The sequence below is a fragment of the Phyllobates terribilis genome, unplaced genomic scaffold (genome assembly GCF_046119375.1).
Source record: "Phyllobates terribilis strain yellow unplaced genomic scaffold, ASM4611937v1 Scaffold_12__6_contigs__length_324123572, whole genome shotgun sequence".
Lineage (NCBI taxonomy): Eukaryota > Metazoa > Chordata > Amphibia > Anura > Dendrobatidae > Phyllobates > Phyllobates terribilis.
Genome location: NW_027362772.1, coordinates 174,011,174 through 174,028,663, shown reverse-complemented (window position 1 = coordinate 174,028,663; position 17,490 = coordinate 174,011,174). Strand labels below are relative to the sequence as shown.

Here is a 17,490-nt window from a genome sequence, read left to right as displayed (position 1 = left end):
CTCTCTTCTCTCCTTCAGTCCTGGGCCTCCCAGGCTAGGCCCGCCTCCGGAGCAGAGCTCATGCCGAGCCTCTGCTCCTGTCACTTTTCCTCCTCTGACTGGCTTGCTCTTTCTAAGATGGCTTCCTATTTATACTCTCCCTGTCATGTGCTCCCCTAAGCTGCTCCCCTAAGCACCCACTACATAGGATCCTCCCACCAGCTAGGGACCTGGGACTGTGCTCTCCCTTAGGAGCAATCTCGCCCTAACCCCACTGCGGGTATGTGTTGGATGCAGGTGTTAGGGTCCCGAGCCATACGCCTTCCTTACCTGAGGGTGAGATACCACACCTCTGGGTGAGATGCAGTAACTCTGTGGTGACTGCACCCTCAGGGGCGCCACACACCTTTCTGCACAGTTTTGAAATGGCGACGAAGATGTTTAGCGCTGACGACGATGCCATTATCAGCATAACTATTCCGGTGATTTACATGCTGGAGCACACATTAAACAGAATTCAGAGTCAGGTGGTCGGACAAGAGGAGGTGGAGGAAGTAGAGGAGGAGTCGTATGCGGAAGGGATAACATCTCCAAGGTCCAGACGGTTGGCAGCACCAAGGAGGCAGGCATGGGAGGGTGAGGGAGAGGGATTAAACAGGGCGCATGGTAGCAGCCAAACTGTTGAGGAAGGTGCAGGAGCCGAGGAAGAAGTGGAGGATGAACTGGCGATGGGCATGGAAGACTCATCAGATGAGGGAGACCTTGATCACATTTCTGTTGTGCGAGGTTGGGGGGAGAGGGCAGAGGAAAGAAGCATGATTCTTACCTCGCTACCAACACAACAAGGACTTGGTCCTCCTGGATGCGCAAGACACATGAGTGCCTTCTTGCTGCACTACCTGCAACATGACCCTCAGATTGCAGAATTCGAAGTAATCTCGACTACTGGGTTGCCACACTCTTAGATCCCCGGTACAAAAGTAAATTTGCCGAAATAATTCCTGCCATAAAAAGGGATTGACGCATGCAGGAGTATCTGCAGACGCTGTTGCAGAATCTTACATGTGCTTTTCCACAAAACACCAGTGGTGCACAAAGTGAATCTCACAGTTCTAACTTGCCAACCGCGGGACTGTCGAGTCTTCATCACTCAAACCGTAACAGTAACACAGTATCTGCTGGTAACAGCAATTTTGTAAAATCGTTTCACCACTTTTTTAGACCATCCTTTGCAAGGCCACAAGAGACAAGAAGTCTGACACATAGTCAATGCCTAGAGAGGATGGTGCAGGAGTATCTCCAAGTGAACATCGAAGCCATGACTGTGTCACTGGACCCTTGCTCATTTTGGTATTCCAATCTGGAAAAATGGCCGGAGCTCGCCACTCACGCCTTGGAGATCTTGTCATGCCCTGCAGCCAGTGTTCTCTCTGAACGTGTGTTCAGCGCTGCTGATGGTGTGCTGACAGATAAGCGCACGCGGCTGTCCACTCAGAATGTAGACAGACTCACGTTCATAAAGATGAACAAATCATGGATTCGCAAGGACTTTTCTAATCCTGTGTTATCCTTGGGAGGCTAAAAGCTTGAGGATTTGGTAATATCACCTCACCAACCGTTTTAAGCAACTGTGGGGCAATTGATGCCACTTAACCCTAGAACGCATGACCATAAAAATCTACACTTTCATATACCTGGGGCCTTTTAGGCCCGTGTGCAAATAACATTGAATAACTCAAACTCAAATGACAAACAACTATATACATGAAGAATACCTAGAGTTTCAAAATTCTAACTAAAGTAATCTTGCAGAAAATAGAAAACAATTAACAGGGCGGGACTGCGAGGCCCCAGGTATGCGTTCTAGGGTTAAGTGGTGTCTGTGCCACAATTTTGGGAAAAAATGGAAACTCTTTTTGGAGTCCCCTTGCTGTGTCTTACGTGACGTTGGCATCGTCAATTCCAGGTGGGTTGGGTCGCTCCCCCACCCCTTTTAACTGTAAGAAACTACATACACTATGGCTTGGGGTAACACAGATGATTGAGTCTGAAGAGCTGTTTACTCAGAGGTCTGCTCCAAATCTTCAGTGTCTGCTAGTCAGCGTAGAATTTTTAACTGCATCTAGCCTAGGCAATACTTTGGGCGTAGTAGCCCAGCTGCGAATCAAGCTGCACCGCCTGTGTATCTAATAAGAATTTTTAAATGCATCTAGCCTAGGCAGACTGTGGGGACCCCCAACCAAACCCAGACGCTCAGCCCCCCTACCGCCCCCCTTTCCTTGACAATACAATAATGTAACTCTTACAACTGGATGGGTGAGGATCGGTCACAGCTTTATTAACTCTTTATACTCATTCCATTAGAAAGACATTTTATTTCTAAAATAATTCAGCTTGTTGCAGCATGCCCTGGGTCTCCACTCCGGCAACTTGGCCAACAAGTGTAACTCTCCAACATGTCCTTTCTATTTCCAGGCCACGGAGGATCCTGCGTACTCGTATGCAGGACTCTGACCCCCACCCATCACTCTTAACGCTTGTTCCACTCCGTCCTGGAGTCCTGACAGGAATATGTCCAGTCCAATATCCATTAAGTGATCACCGTCGGGCCGTATGAGGCCTGCTTTATCTCCTTCCAGTTGTCGGTGTCGTACCACTACACCGCCTCTGTCTCTTCTAAATTTTGCCATCCGAATATTTATTACCCGCCTTGTCCGTTCGATGGCCGTGATGTCTCGCGCACCTTGCCATACCGCTATCGGCACAATCTCTGACCATACTATAGCTAGTTTTGTGAAAAATTCTCTGAAGCGCTCAGTGTCTAGTTTCATTATTGCCATTAGTTATGCGCTCTTGTGATGACCTAGGTTGTTTCCCCCGGCCTGTATAACTAAGATGACCAGACATCTTGCCTCTCTCCCTACCTTGATTACCTCCATTAGTACCTATGGCCATAGCAGGCCTCTAATACCTCTCCAGTTGAAATATGTGTTATGAAACTCTAATTTCCTCCCGCCTGGGCGGACTTTCGCCCTTTAATCTGCCCAGTATATATACGAGTGGCCTATCACCCACACTGTTGGCTTAGCGTCACCTGTAAAAGAAACAAACTACGTTAGGATAACAAGTCTGGTCTTATGTATCTTGCCAAACACGTGGATCACCATCTCTCTATCCTCTGAACTTCCGTTTCTGACAGTCCTGCTCTTGCTGCTTCTGTGGCCGCGCCTATGCGGAATGAGTGTGTCCCGTAATCTTTGGGGTGGTTCCCTGCCGATGTTATGCATTTATTAAATATAGCTTGGAACTGGTATCTTGATAATGGCGTCCCATCAATGTGTGATAGGAACAAATTACTTTGTGATCTGATGGTTAGATATGGTTTTACTATTGTTACCCGACTCAGTGTACCGTTTGTGGGTTGTAGAAGTACCCAAGTGCCCCTGCCCGCTGGAACCATTTTCGATTTGTGTATGCGTAGACGTATTGCATTAGTGCCTATGACTACGTCCTGGTGTAATAAGCCTCCACTGGTGCTAATTTTGGATTGAGGGACTAATTCGCTTATGCATAGCGCCCCGAAGAAGGCGATCACAAATGCAGTAGACAGTAGTGTTGCTTCAAATTGTGAGTGTCATGTTAATGGTGTTAGGGATATGATGTGAGAAATCAGTTTTAGTGACACGGGACGGGACGTCTACACTCCTGACTTGGCTGACCCCTTTTCCACCCTTTTATGGATTGTCTGATGATGAATCTTTGTCACATCTCCCCAATTCAGTAGTTGGAAGTGAAATGCTACTCCGGTCAGACACCGCTGCGCTTACGCCCCTGATATGCCCCTCATCATTAGCTGGTGGAGAAATTCTATGGTGACTTGTGATCTGGCTTGTTCACATTGGTCAACCCGTCTGCCTGCTACTAGTCGTGTCCACTCTTCCCATGCCTTACCATATGCTTGCCACGTCGACGGGGCAACTGACGCTCTGATTAATGGCATCAACTATTCGCCACTAGATCCCATAGGGAAGGTGGGCAACTGTTGTCCCGATGGGTGGGCATTGTGGAAGAGCTCTGTGAAAATCTGCCAATTGAATTGTTATAAAGCGTTAGCAGCAGCTTTAGACCCCTCAGCATAGTGGCTAGCGCGGACCCATACATTGTGTTTTAGACACAGGAATGCTAGCCTGGGTAGTAGGCCTAGCACTGGGAGAGACGATGATGCCATCTTATTAATGCAGTGCGCTAAGCTGGTGTTTTTTGTTATGAAGCGTATATTTTTGTAAGCCAGGAGCGCGCCCCATATTTCTATTGCTACCACTATTGGGAAGAAAAATTATTTTCAGGGCTAGATGCAGCGAAAAATTATTATTAATTGAAAAGCTGGTGGAGCTTGGTATAGATGGCCTAATACAATGAGACCCACACACTGCTAGAAGGCCAAATATTTTTTCAGAGTTAGATGCAGAAAAAAATTATATTCAGTTTGCAACCTGATGGAGGTCAGTATAGATGGACTAATAGAACAAGTCCCACACACTGCTAGAAGGCCAAATATTTTTTCAGAGGTAGATGCAGACAAAAAATTATTTTGAATTTGCAACCTGATGGAGGTCAGTATAGATGACTAATAGAACAAGTCCAACACACTGCTAGAAGGCCAAATATTTTTAGAGTGCTAGATGCAGAAAAAAATTATATTCAGTTTGCAACCTTATGGAGGTCAGTATAGATGGACTAATAGAACAAGTCCCACACACAGCTACAAGGCCAAATATTTTTTCAGAGGTAGATGCAGAAAAAAATTATATTCAGTTTGCAACCTTATGGAGGTCAGTATAGATGGACTAATAGAACAAGTCCCACATACAGCTAGAAGCCCAAATATTTTTTCAGAGGTAGATGCAGAAAAAAATTATATTCAGTTTGCAACCTGATGGAGGTCAGTATAGATGGACTAATAGAACAAGTCCCACACACTGCTAGAAGGCCAAATATTTTTTCAGAGGTAGATGCAGACAAAAAATTATTTTGAATTTGCAACCTGATGGAGGTCAGTATAGATGGACTAATAGAACAAGTCCCACACACTGCTAGAAGGCCAAACATTTTTTCAGAGCTAGATGCAGAAAAAAATTATATTCAATTTGCAACCTGATGGAGGTCAGTATAGATGGACTAATAGAACAAGTCCCACACACAGCTAGAAGGCCAAATATTTTTTCAGAGGTAGATGCAGAAAAAAATTATATTCAGTTTGCAACCTTATGGAGGTCAGTATAGATGGACTAATAGAACAAGTCCCACACACAGCTAGAAGCCCAAATATTTTTTCAGAAGTAGATGCAGAAAAAAATGATATTCAGTTTGCAACCTGATGGAGGTCAGTAGAGATGGACTAATAGAACAAGTCCCACACACAGATAGAAGGCCAAATATTTTTTTAGAGCTAGATGCAGACAAAAATATATTCAGTTTGCAACCTGATGGAGGTCTGTATAGATGGATTAATAGAACAAGTCCCACACACAGCTAGAAGCCCAATATTTTTTCAGAGGTAGATGCAGAAAAAAATATCTTCAGTTTGCAACCTGATGGAGGTCAGTATAGATGGACTAATACAACAAGTCCCACACACAGCTAGATGCCCAATATTTTTTCAGAGGTAGATGCAGAAAAAAATATATTCAGTTTGCAACATCATGGAGGTCTGTATAGATGGATTAATAAAACAAGTCCCACACACAGCTAGAAGCCCAATATTTTTTCAGAGGTAGATGCAGAAAAAAATATATTCAGTATGCAACCTGATGGAGGTCTGTATAGATGGATTAATAGAACAAGTCCCACACAAAGCTAGAAGCCCAATATTTTTTCAGAGGTAGATGCAGAAAGAAATATATTCAGTTTGCAACCTGATGGAGGTCAGTATAGATGGACTAATACAACAAGTCCCACACACTGCTAGAAGCCCAATATTTTTTCAGAGGTAGATGCAGAAAAAAATATATTCAGTTTGCAACCTGATGGAGGTCTGTATAGATGGATTAATAGAACAAGTCCCACACACAGCTAGAAGCCCAAAATTTTTTCAGAGGTAGATGCAGAAAAAAATATATTCAGTTTGCAACCTGATGGAGGTCTGTATAGATGGATTAATAGAACAAGTCCCACACACAGCTAGAAGCCCAATATTTTTTCAGAGGTAGATGCAGAAAAAAATATATTCAGTTTGCAACCTGATGGAGGTCTGTATAGATGGATTAATAGAACAAGTCCCACACACAGCTAGAAGCCCAATATTTTTTCAGAGCTAGATGCAGAAAAAATTTTTATTCAATTTGCAACCTGATGGAGGTCAGTATAGATGGACTAATAGAATGATGCTATGCCCAAAAGATTTTACTTCACTAGGTGCAGTAAAAAAATTGGTATTCTATACACAGGTGGTATATCTTGCAACACAGATAGGCTACTCCACTGACTAACACACTCTGCAATAGGCCAAAAAGGATTAGCTTTGCTAGATTCAGCCAAATGCTGTGAAAAAAACTTGCACAGCACTGGCACAGACCTGCCTGGCAAAAACTGATAGGAACTGATGTAACCTAGTCCTGAAACGGACTCCAATTATAATTAGTCTTTACTCCCACAATCTATCTATTTAAGAGCACAGACCTGCCTGATAAAAGTCGTAGGAAATGCTGTAACCTAGTCCTTAAAAGGACTGCAATCACAACTATTCCCTACTCCCAAGCTATCTGTAGATTTGTGCGAAAATTGGCTTGAAATTAACAAGGTATAGCGCACACAGCAACAGCGGTGCCGTCTAACACGCAGCTGCAGCAGTGAGAAAATGGTGGCGACGGGGAAAATGGCTTGGTCTTATAGGGCAAGGACATGTGACATACACTGCCAATGACACATGCCCTTGCTTGTGTGAAAAAAAGCACTTCGCTCCGTGTGTGCGCTGCTGATAGGCTGACAGATTGCACCTCCCCACTGCAAATGCGGGAAAGAGAAAAAAAAATGGAGATCTTCATTGTTCCTGCAGAGATCCATCCCCTGCCCCTCCCCCCACCCCGCTGTACACTCAAACTGCGTATTAACATTAATTTTCATCATTACTGAGAAAAAATCCAGTTATGATTTTGGTGCACTAACAGCTATCGAACATAACCTTGAACAGCCGAATTTTTCTCAAATCGTTCGTGTTCGCCGAACGGCTCGAACACCGCCCAAAACAGCTCGAATTTGAGATTGGCGAGCAGTTCGAGTAGAACAACGCTCATCTCTAGTTGCAGAGTGAAAACACCTGTTGGACAATAATAGTAATTGCTGGCATTGATGAATTCATTGTGAGGAGTAATTTATAAAATGGGATCACTTTGGAGGGGTTTCTGCTGTTTTGGTACTTTTGGAACTCCCCAAATGTCACCCTCAAAATATTCTTGCAAAATCTGCATTCCCAAAACCCAAATAGCGCTCTTACTTTCAAAGCCCTGCTGTGTGACCAAACAGTAGTTTCTGAAGACATATGGGGCATCACCGCATTTCAATGAAATTGTGCAACTTTAGATATTTTCACAAGAAAAACTAAATATATATTGACCTAAATTTACCATTAATGTAAAGTACAATGTGTTACAAAATAACACTATCAGAATCACGGGGATATGTTAAGCATTCCAGTGTTATTGCCACATAAATTGATACATGTCAGATTTAAAAAACGGTGCTTGGTCATGAAGCTCAAAATTGGCTGTAACTAATAGGTTACAAATCAATATTAAAATAAAAGAAATCATGGCATATTTCCTTTCATCACAAGTAATGCTCATCTTTCTACTGCTTAGCTTAGAAAGAATTAAACTACAAAAGCCAGAAGAAGTCAGGAACAGTCTAAGTCGCTGCGTTCAGGTCACTGTCTCTCCTGGAGGCGTGGGTTCGAATCCCACTTCTGACATTAGCATTTTCTTTCAAAAAATTGTACAGCTTTACTCATTTTACTGATTAGTTGGGGGTCCGCTCTATTGGTGGCAATCTCAAATCGAAAACTAAAAGTGATGGGGCTTAGCAAAACCAATTCTCAACGTTGGAACTTTGGCAGTATTCCTGGGGGTCCTTGAGGCAAATCTTAAATGTCCTGTATTTGTGCTTTCACAAAAGACTTCTGGGAACATCAAATAGTTTCTTTGTGCATATGCTAGTTGTTGCTTTGGCATCGGAAAAATACTGTGGATAGGAAAATGGGAGGGACTATTTCATCTCTATGTGTTCTCTGTCCCTATTAGGGCAGAGAGTGAACCTCCTAAGGTGCTGTCGTGGAAGATTCCTAGAAACCGAATTACCAGTAAGTCTAATTTCAGATTTTTTTACCTCAGGCATCAATAGACTATATATATACTTAATAAACAAAAGCTAAAAGAGCAGATGAACATAGTTTAACAAGTCTGAAATGCGCATGTGATACTGACATCAAAGTTTCACCACAATTTGGGACAAATGTTTTCACTTTCAACATTAACAATCAGTAGAATATTTTCTCTAAATTTGCATCTCCTTTCTTCACTCCAATTGTTTGCACCTAAGAAAAAAATAAAGCTTGATGCAACATTATGCTTACAAATTGTGTTTTATGCTCAATCATCACCTGTCCTACAGAGACACAGTCAGAATTACCCTGGCGAATTGAGTAAATTTGAAAATGTAAAAAAAATGCAGAATTGCTGTTTTTTCTATTCATTCACAAAGAATTAATGTAAGTTCTTAAATATGTACGCAAAATAGCGGGACTTTCAAATATAGATAATCTTGCAAAAACAAGTCAAAGTAAAAATAAATACATCCAGTTGTGACATCTACAGTGTGTTGAACATTCCTGAATCTAAATGTGTCCTGCCGAAATAGCTCAGTTGGGAGAGCGTTAGACTGAAGATCTAAAGGTCCCTGGTTCAATCCCGGGTTTCGGCAAAAGTTTTTTTCTTCACCCATTAAATTTTAAGCAGAAAATAAACAAAGCATATGGACTGACTGTTTACAGAGAATATAAAAATCCTAATCATTATAACTATCTACAGGAAATAAAATGATAGAAACTTGAGAACTGAACACTTTTAACTTTTGAGGAAAATAATATTTTTTGTAATTTTTCCTTCATTCTGGACGTCATCACTTTGTTTTATTTTAGTTTGACTTAGCTGTATGAGGATTTAAAGGAAACCTGATAGCTAATACGGGCAGCATGTATCAGACACTAGCTGAATGATTTCAGACATTTATGTTTGACTATGAATCGCTGTGGCATTACTGAGACAAATATGCTTAAATAATATGCCAGGAACAAAGATGTTTGGGAAAAAAGCCAGGAAGGCAAAAAACACAAGCCCCAACTCAGGACCGTCATCTTTCATTCTAAAAATAGGGGTTTCCACGTTAATGGTAAGACAAAGAATCCACAGATTTGGCATTTCTGTAGCGAGGAGAGCCCAATTAAAATGTATGGGGTGCTTGTCTCCATTAGCGCAAGCTGGGCACTAAACTGGCTTATTTGCAATTCTGGATGTTGCAGAGTGAAAACACCTGTTGGACAATAATAGTAATTGCTGGTGTTGATGAATTCATTGTGAGGAGTAATTTATAAAATGGGATCACTTTAGAGGGGTTTCTGCTGTTTTGGAACTTTTGGAACTCCGCAAATGTCACCCTCAAAATATTCTTGAAAAATCTGCATTCCCAAAACCCAAATAGCACTCTTACTTTCAAAGCCCTGCTGTGTGACCAAACAGTAGTTTCTGAAGACATATGGGGCATCACCACATTTCAATGAAATTGTGCAACTTTAGATATTTTCACAAGAAAAACTAAATATATATTGACCTAAATTTACCATTAATATAAAGTACAATGTGTTACAAAATAACACTATCAGAATCACGGGGATATGTTAAGCATTCCAGTGTTATTGCCACATAAATTGATACATGTCAAATTTAAAAAACGGTGCTTGGTCATGAAGCTCAAAATTGGCTGTAACTAATAGGTTACAAATCAATATTAAAATAAAAGAAATCATGGCATATTTCCTTTCATCACAAGTAATGCTCATCTTTCTACTGCTTAGCTTAGAAAGAGTTAAATTACAAAAGCAAAAAGAAGTCAGGATGGCCGAGTGGTCTAAGGCGCTGTGTTCAGGTCACTGTCTCTCCTGGAGGCGTGGGTTCAAATCCCACTTCTGACATTAGAATTTTATTTCAAGAAATTGTACAGCTTCACTCCTGTTACTGATTAGTTGGGGGTCCGCTCTATTGGTGGCAATCTCAAATTGATAACTAAAAGTGATGGGGCTTAGCAAAACCAATTCTCAACGTTGGCACTTTGGCAGTATTCCTTGGGGTCTTTGAGGCAAATCTTAAATAGAGATGAGCATTGTTCTACTCGAACTGTTCGCCAATCTCAAATTCGAGCTGTTTTGGGCGGTGTTCGAGCCGTTCGGCGAACACGAACAATTTGAGAAAAATTTGGCTGTTCGAGGTTATGTTCGATAACTGTTCGTGCACCAAAATCATAACTGGAGTTTTTCTCAGTAATGATGAAAATTAATGTTAATACGCAGTTTGAGTGTACAGCGGGGTGGGGGGAGGGGCAGGGGATGGATCTCTGCAGGAACAATGAAGATCTCCATTTTTTTTTTCTCTTTCCCGCATTTACAGTGGGGAGGTGCAATCTGTCAGCCTATCAGCAGCGCACACACGGAGCGAAGTGCTTTTTTTCACACAAGCAAGGGCATGTGTCAATGGCAGTGTATGTCACATGTCCTTGCCCTATAAGACCAAGCCATTTTCCCCGTCGCCACCATTTTCTCACTGCTGCAGCTGCGTGTTAGATGGCACCGCTGTTGCTCTGTGCGCTATACCTTGTTAATTTCAAGCCAATTTTCGCACAAATCTACAGATAGCTTGGGAGTAGGGAATAGTTGTGATTGCAGTCCTTTTAAGGACTAGGTTACAGCATTTCCTACGACTTTTATCAGGCAGGTCTGTGCTCTTAAATAGATAGATTTTGGGAGTAAAGACTAATTGTAATTGGAGTCCTTTACAGGACTAGGTTACATCAGTTCCTATCAGTTTTTGCCAGGCAGGTCTGTGCCAGTGCTGTGCAAGTTTTTTTCACAGCATTTGGCTGAATCTAGCAAAGATAATCCTTTTTGGCTTATTGCAGAGTGTGTTAGTCAGTGGAGTAGCCTATCTGTGTTGCAAGATATACCACCTGTGTATAGAATACCAATTTTTTTACTGCACCTAGTGAAGTAAAGTCTTTTGGGCATAGCATCATTCTATTAGTCCATCTATACTGACCTCCATCAGGTTGCAAATTGAATATAATTTTTTTCTGCATCTAGCTCTGAAAAAATATTGGGCTTCTAGCTGTGTGGGACTTGTTGTATTAGTCCATCTATACTGACCTCCATCAGGTTGCAAACTGAATATATTTTTTTCTGCATCTACCTCTGAAAAAATATTGGGCTTCTAGCTGTGTGTGGGACTTGTTCTATTAATCCATCTATACAGACCTCCATCAGGTTGCAAACTGAATATATTTTTTTCTGCATCTACCTCTGAAAAAATATTGGGCTTCTAGCTGTGTGTGGGACTTGTTGTATTAGTCCATCTATACTGACCTCCATCAGGTTGCAAACTGAATATATTTTTTTCTGCATCTACCTCTGAAAAAATATTGGGCTTCTAGCTGTGTGTGGGACTTGTTCTATTAATCCATCTATACAGACCTCCATCAGGTTGCAAACTGAATATATTTTTTTCTGCATCTACCTCTGAAAAAATATTGGGCTTCTAGCTGTGTGTGGGACTTGTTGTATTAGTCCATCTATACTGACCTCCATCAGGTTGCAAACTGAATATAATTTTTTTCTGCATCTAGCTCTGAAAAAATATTTGGCCTTCTAGCAGTGTGTGGGACTTTCTCTATTAGTCCATCTATACTGACCTCCATCAGGTTGCAAATTAAAAATAATTTTTATCTGCATCTACAGTACCTCTGAAAAAATATTTGGGCTTCTAGCTGTGTGTGGGACTTGTTCTACTAGTCCATCTATACTGACCTCCATCAGGTTGCAAATTGAATATAATTTTTATCTGCATCTAGCTCTGAAAAAATGTTTGGCCCTCTAGCAGTGTGTGGGACTTTCTCTATTAGTCCATCTATACTGACCTCCATCAGGTTGCAAATTGAATATAATTTTTATCTGCATCTAGCTCTGAAAAAATATTTGGCCTTCTAGCAGTGTGTGGGACTTTCTCTATTAGTCCATCTATAATGACCTCCATCAGGTTGCAAATTAAAAATAATTTTTATCTGCATCTACCTCTGAAAAAATATTTGGGCTTCTAGCTGTGTGTGGGACTTGTTCTATTACTCCATCTATACTGACCTCCATCAGGTTGCAAACTGAATATATTTTTTTCTGCATCTACCTCTGAAAAAATATTGGGCTTCTAGCTGTGTGTAGGACTTGTTGTATTAGTCCATCTATACTGACCTCCATCAGGTTGCAAATTAAAAATAATTTTTATCTGCATCTACAGTACCTCTGAAAAAATATTTGGGCTTCTAGCTGTGTGTGGGACTTGTTCTATTAGTCCATCTATACTGACCTCCAACAGGTTGCAAATTGAATATAATTTTTATCTGCATCTAGCTCTGAAAAAATATTTGGCTTTCTAGCAGTGTGTGGGACTTTCTCTATTAGTCCATCTATACTGACCTCCATCAGGTTGCAAATTAAAAATAATTTTTATCTGCATCTAGCTCTGAAAAAATATTTGGCCTTCTAGCAGTGTGTGGGACTTTCTCTATTAGTCCATCTCTACTGACCTCCATCAGGTTGCAAATTAAAAATAATTTTTATCTGCATCTACCTCTGAAAAAATATTTGGGCTTCTAGCTGTGTGTGTGACTTGTTCTATTACTCCATCTATACTGACCTCCATCAGGTTGCAAACTGAATATATTTTTTTCTGCATCTACCTCTGAAAAAATATTGGGCTTCTAGCTGTGTGTGGGACTTGTTCTATTAGTCCATCTATACTGACCTCCATCAGGTTGCAAATTAAAAAGAATTTTTATCTGCATCTAGCTCTGAAAAAATATTTGGCCTTCTAGCAGTGTGTGGGACTTTCTCTATTAGTCCATCTATACTGACCTCCATCAGGTGGCAAATTAAAAATAATTTTTATCTGCATCTACAGTACCTCTGAAAAAATATTTGGGCTTCTAGCTGTGTGTGGGACTTGTTCTATTAGTCCATCTATACTGACCTCCAACAGGTTGCAAATTGAATATAATTTTTATCTGCATCTAGCTCTGAAAAAATATTTGGCCTTCTAGCAGTGTGTGGGACTTTCTCTATTAGTCCATCTATACTGACCTCCATCAGGTTGCAAATTAAAAATAATTTTTATCTGCATCTAGCTCTGAAAAAATATTTGGCCTTCTAGCAGTGTGTGGGACTTTCTCTATTAGTCCATCTATACTGACCTCCATCAGGTTGCAAATTAAAAATAATTTTTATCTGCATCTACAGTACCTCTGAAAAAATATTTGGGCTTCTAGCTGTGTGTGGGACTTGTTCTATTAGTCCATCTATACTGACCTCCATCAGGTTGCAAATTGAATATAATTTTTATCTGCATCTAGCTCTGAAAAAATATTTGGCCTTCTAGCAGTGTGTGGGACTTTCTCTATTAGTCCATGTATACTGACCTCCATCAGGTTGCAAATTGAATATAATTTTTATCTGCATATAGCTCTGAAAAAATATTTGGCCTTCTAGCAGTGTGTGGGACTTTCTCTATTAGTCCATCTATAATGACCTCCATCAGGTTGCAAATTAAAAATAATTTTTATCTGCATCTACCTCTGAAAAAATATTTGGGCTTCTAGCTGTGTGTGGGACTTGTTCTATTGCTCCATCTATACTGACCTCCATCAGGTTGCAAACTGAATATATTTTTTTCTGCATCTACCTCTGAAAAAATATTGGGCTTCTAGCTGTGTGTAGGACTTGTTGTATTAGTCCATCTATACTGACCTCCATCAGGTTGCAAATTAAAAATAATTTTTATCTGCATCTACAGTACCTCTGAAAAAATATTTGGGCTTCTAGCTGTGTGTGGGACTTGTTCTATTAGTCCATCTATACTGACCTCCAACAGGTTGCAAATTGAATATAATTTTTATCTGCATCTAGCTCTGAAAAAATATTTGGCCTTCTAGCAGTGTGTGGGACTTTCTCTATTAGTCCATCTATACTGACCTCCATCAGGTTGCAAATTAAAAATAATTTTTATCTGCATCTAGCTCTGAAAAAATATTTGGCCTTCTAGCAGTGTGTGGGACTTTCTCTATTAGTCCATCTATACTGACCTCCATCAGGTTGCAAATTAAAAATAATTTTTATCTGCATCTACAGTACCTCTGAAAAAATATTTGGGCTTCTAGCTGTGTGTGGGACTTGTTCTATTAGTCCATCTATACTGACCTCCATCAGGTTGCAAATTGAATATAATTTTTATCTGCATCTATGTCACGGTTGTGTTGCCACGAAGATCGTCACGAGTACACAGCCTGACTTCTCGCAGCTGACTTGTTGGTGCTTTGTGTTTTCTCGGCAGTGTAGGAGTTAATTCTCTCTCTCTCTGGGCTAGCTGAGGTCCAGCCTCGCCCAGCTGCAATCAATGCTTCTTTAGTGAGACTCCTTTATATTCCTGCAGGTCTGTTTGGGAGGTGTCGGTGAAAGCTTTTCATTCAGACTTACAGAGCGGATCGTGGTGTTTGGAGTTGCTGAGATAAGTGTATTTGGAAGTGTTTTTTCCCTTTCCTCGCTTTATCATTTATCTCCTTTCCCGTTGGTGTTCCCTCTGTTGTAGTTGTGTAGAAGTTGTATGCAAGGTGGTTTTGGTTTTTCCCTTGTACTGTCTCGTTCGTCTAAATACTGTGTGTGGGCATATTATTTCTGGTTCCCAATTGTTGTGATCGGGGTCCTTCTCAGGACTAGATTACTTAGGTGCAGGGATCCTCAGGAGGTAGGGGTTACGCTGGCGGCCTGGACCTCTGTACCTTTAACAGTACCTCCAGGTTAGGGATTAGTCAGGGACCAAGCTTAGGGTCAGCTTAGGCCCCCTACCTCCAGTATTCTGTGACAGTGTGACAATCTAGCTCTGAAAAAATATTTGGCCTTCTAGCAGTGTGTGGGACTTTCTCTATTAGTCCATCTATACTGACCTCCATCAGGTTGCAAATTGAATATAATTTTTATCTGCATCTAGCTCTGAAAAAATATTTGGCCTTCTAGCAGTGTTTGGGACTTTCTCTATTAGTCCATCTATACTGACCTCCATCAGGTTGCAAACTGAATATATTTTTTTCTGCATCTACCTCTGAAAAAATATTGGGCTTCTAGCTGTGTGTAGGACTTGTTGTATTAGTCCATCTATACTGACCTCCATCAGGTTGCAAATTAAAAATAATTTTTATCTGCATCTACAGTACCTCTGAAAAAATATTTGGGCTTCTAGCTGTGTGTGGGACTTGTTCTATTAGTCCATCTATACTGACCTCCAACAGGTTGCAAATTGAATATAATTTTTATCTGCATCTAGCTCTGAAAAAATATTTGGCCTTCTAGCAGTGTGTGGGACTTTCTCTATTAGTCCATCTATACTGACCTCCATCAGGTTGCAAATTAAAAATAATTTTTATCTGCATCTAGCTCTGAAAAAATATTTGGCCTTCTAGCAGTGTGTGGGACTTTCTCTATTAGTCCATCTATACTGACCTCCATCAGGTTGCAAATTAAAAATAATTTTTATCTGCATCTACCTCTGAAAAAATATTTGGGCTTCTAGCTGTGTGTGGGACTTGTTCTATTACTCCATCTATACTGACCTCCATCAGGCTGCAAACTGAATATATTTTTTTCTGCATCTACCTCTGAAAAAATATTGGGCTTCTAGCTGTGGTGGGACTTGTTGTATTAGTCCATCTATACTGACCTCCATCAGGTTGCAAATTAAAAATAATTTTTATCTGCATCTAGCTCTGAAAAAAAATTTGGCCTTCTAGCAGTGTGTGGGACTTTCTCTATTAGTCCATCTATACTGACCTCCATCAGGTTGCAAATTAAAAATAATTTTTATCTGCATCTACAGTACCTCTGAAAAAATATTTGGGCTTCTAGCTGTGTGTGGGACTTGTTCTATTAGTCCATCTATACTGACCTCCATCAGGTTGCAAATTGAATATAATTTTTATCTGCATCTAGCTCTGAAAAAATATTTGGCCTTCTAGCAGTGTGTGGGACTTTCTCTATTAGACCATCTATACTGACCTCCATCAGGTTTCAAATTGAATATAATTTTTATCTGCATCTAGCTCTGAAAAAATTTTTGGCCTTCTAGCAGTGTGTGGGACTTTCTCTATTAGTCCATCTATACTGACCTCCATCAGGTTGCAAATTAAAAATAATTTTTATCTGCATCTACCTCTGAAAAAATATTTGGGCTTCTAGCTGTGTGTGGGACTTGTTCTATTACTCCATCTATACTGACCTCCTTCAGGTTGCAAACTGAATATATTTTTTTCTGCATCTACCTCTGAAAAAATATTGGCCTTCTAGCTGTGTGTGGGACTTGTTGTATTAGTACATATATACTGACCTCCATCAGGTTGCAAATTAAAAATAATTTTTATCTGCATCTACAGTACCTCTGAAAAAATATTTGGGCTTCTAGCTGTGTGTGGGACTTGTTCTATTAGTCCATCTATACTGACCTCCATCAGGTTGCAAATTCAATATAATTTTTATCTGCATCTAGCTCTGAAAAAATATTTGGCCTTCTAGCAGTGTGTGGGACTTTGTCTATTAGTCCATCTATACTGACCTCCATCAGGTTGTGTAACGGGTCTGGGAGGCGGAACCTCTGAGCTACTATACAAGGGGGCGGTCCTTGTAAGGGAGCGGGTGGCGACCAGGGTAGACGGGCAGGCAGTCACAGCAGGTGAGCGGGACAGTCTCTGAATGAACGGGCAGGAGGTCACGGCAAGTGACCGGGGCAGTCTCCGGATAAACGTGCAGGAGGTCACGGCAAGTGACCGGGGCAGTCTCTGGATAAACGGGCAGGAGGTCACGGCAAGTGACCGGGGCAGTCTCTGGATGAACGGGCAGGAGGTCACGGCAAGTGACCGGGGCAGTCTCTGGATGAACGGGCAGGAGGTCACGGCAAGTGACCGGGGCAGTCTCTGGATGAACGGGCAGGAGGTCACGGCAAGTGACCGGGGCAGTCTCTGGATGAACGGGCAGGAGGTCACGGCAAGTGACCGGGGCAGTCTCTGGATAAACGGGCAGGAGGTCACGGCAAGTGACCGGGGCAGTCTCTGGATGAACGGGCAGGAGGTCACGGCAAGTGACCGGGGCAGTCTCTGGATAAACGG

The 17,490-nt window shown here is 41.2% G+C and overlaps 2 non-coding genes across 2 annotated transcripts; both read left to right on the top strand.

Annotated features, from left to right (window-relative positions):
* Window positions 1–8,879: 8,879 nt before the first annotated feature.
* Window positions 8,880–8,952, top strand: TRNAF-GAA (transfer RNA phenylalanine (anticodon GAA)). Its single transcript has one exon. It is a non-coding gene; the product is annotated as a tRNA-Phe (tRNA).
* Window positions 8,953–10,136: 1,184 nt separating this feature from the next.
* Window positions 10,137–10,219, top strand: TRNAL-CAG (transfer RNA leucine (anticodon CAG)). The gene has a single exon. It is a non-coding gene; the product is annotated as a tRNA-Leu (tRNA).
* The last annotated feature ends 7,271 nt before the right edge of the window (window positions 10,220–17,490 follow it).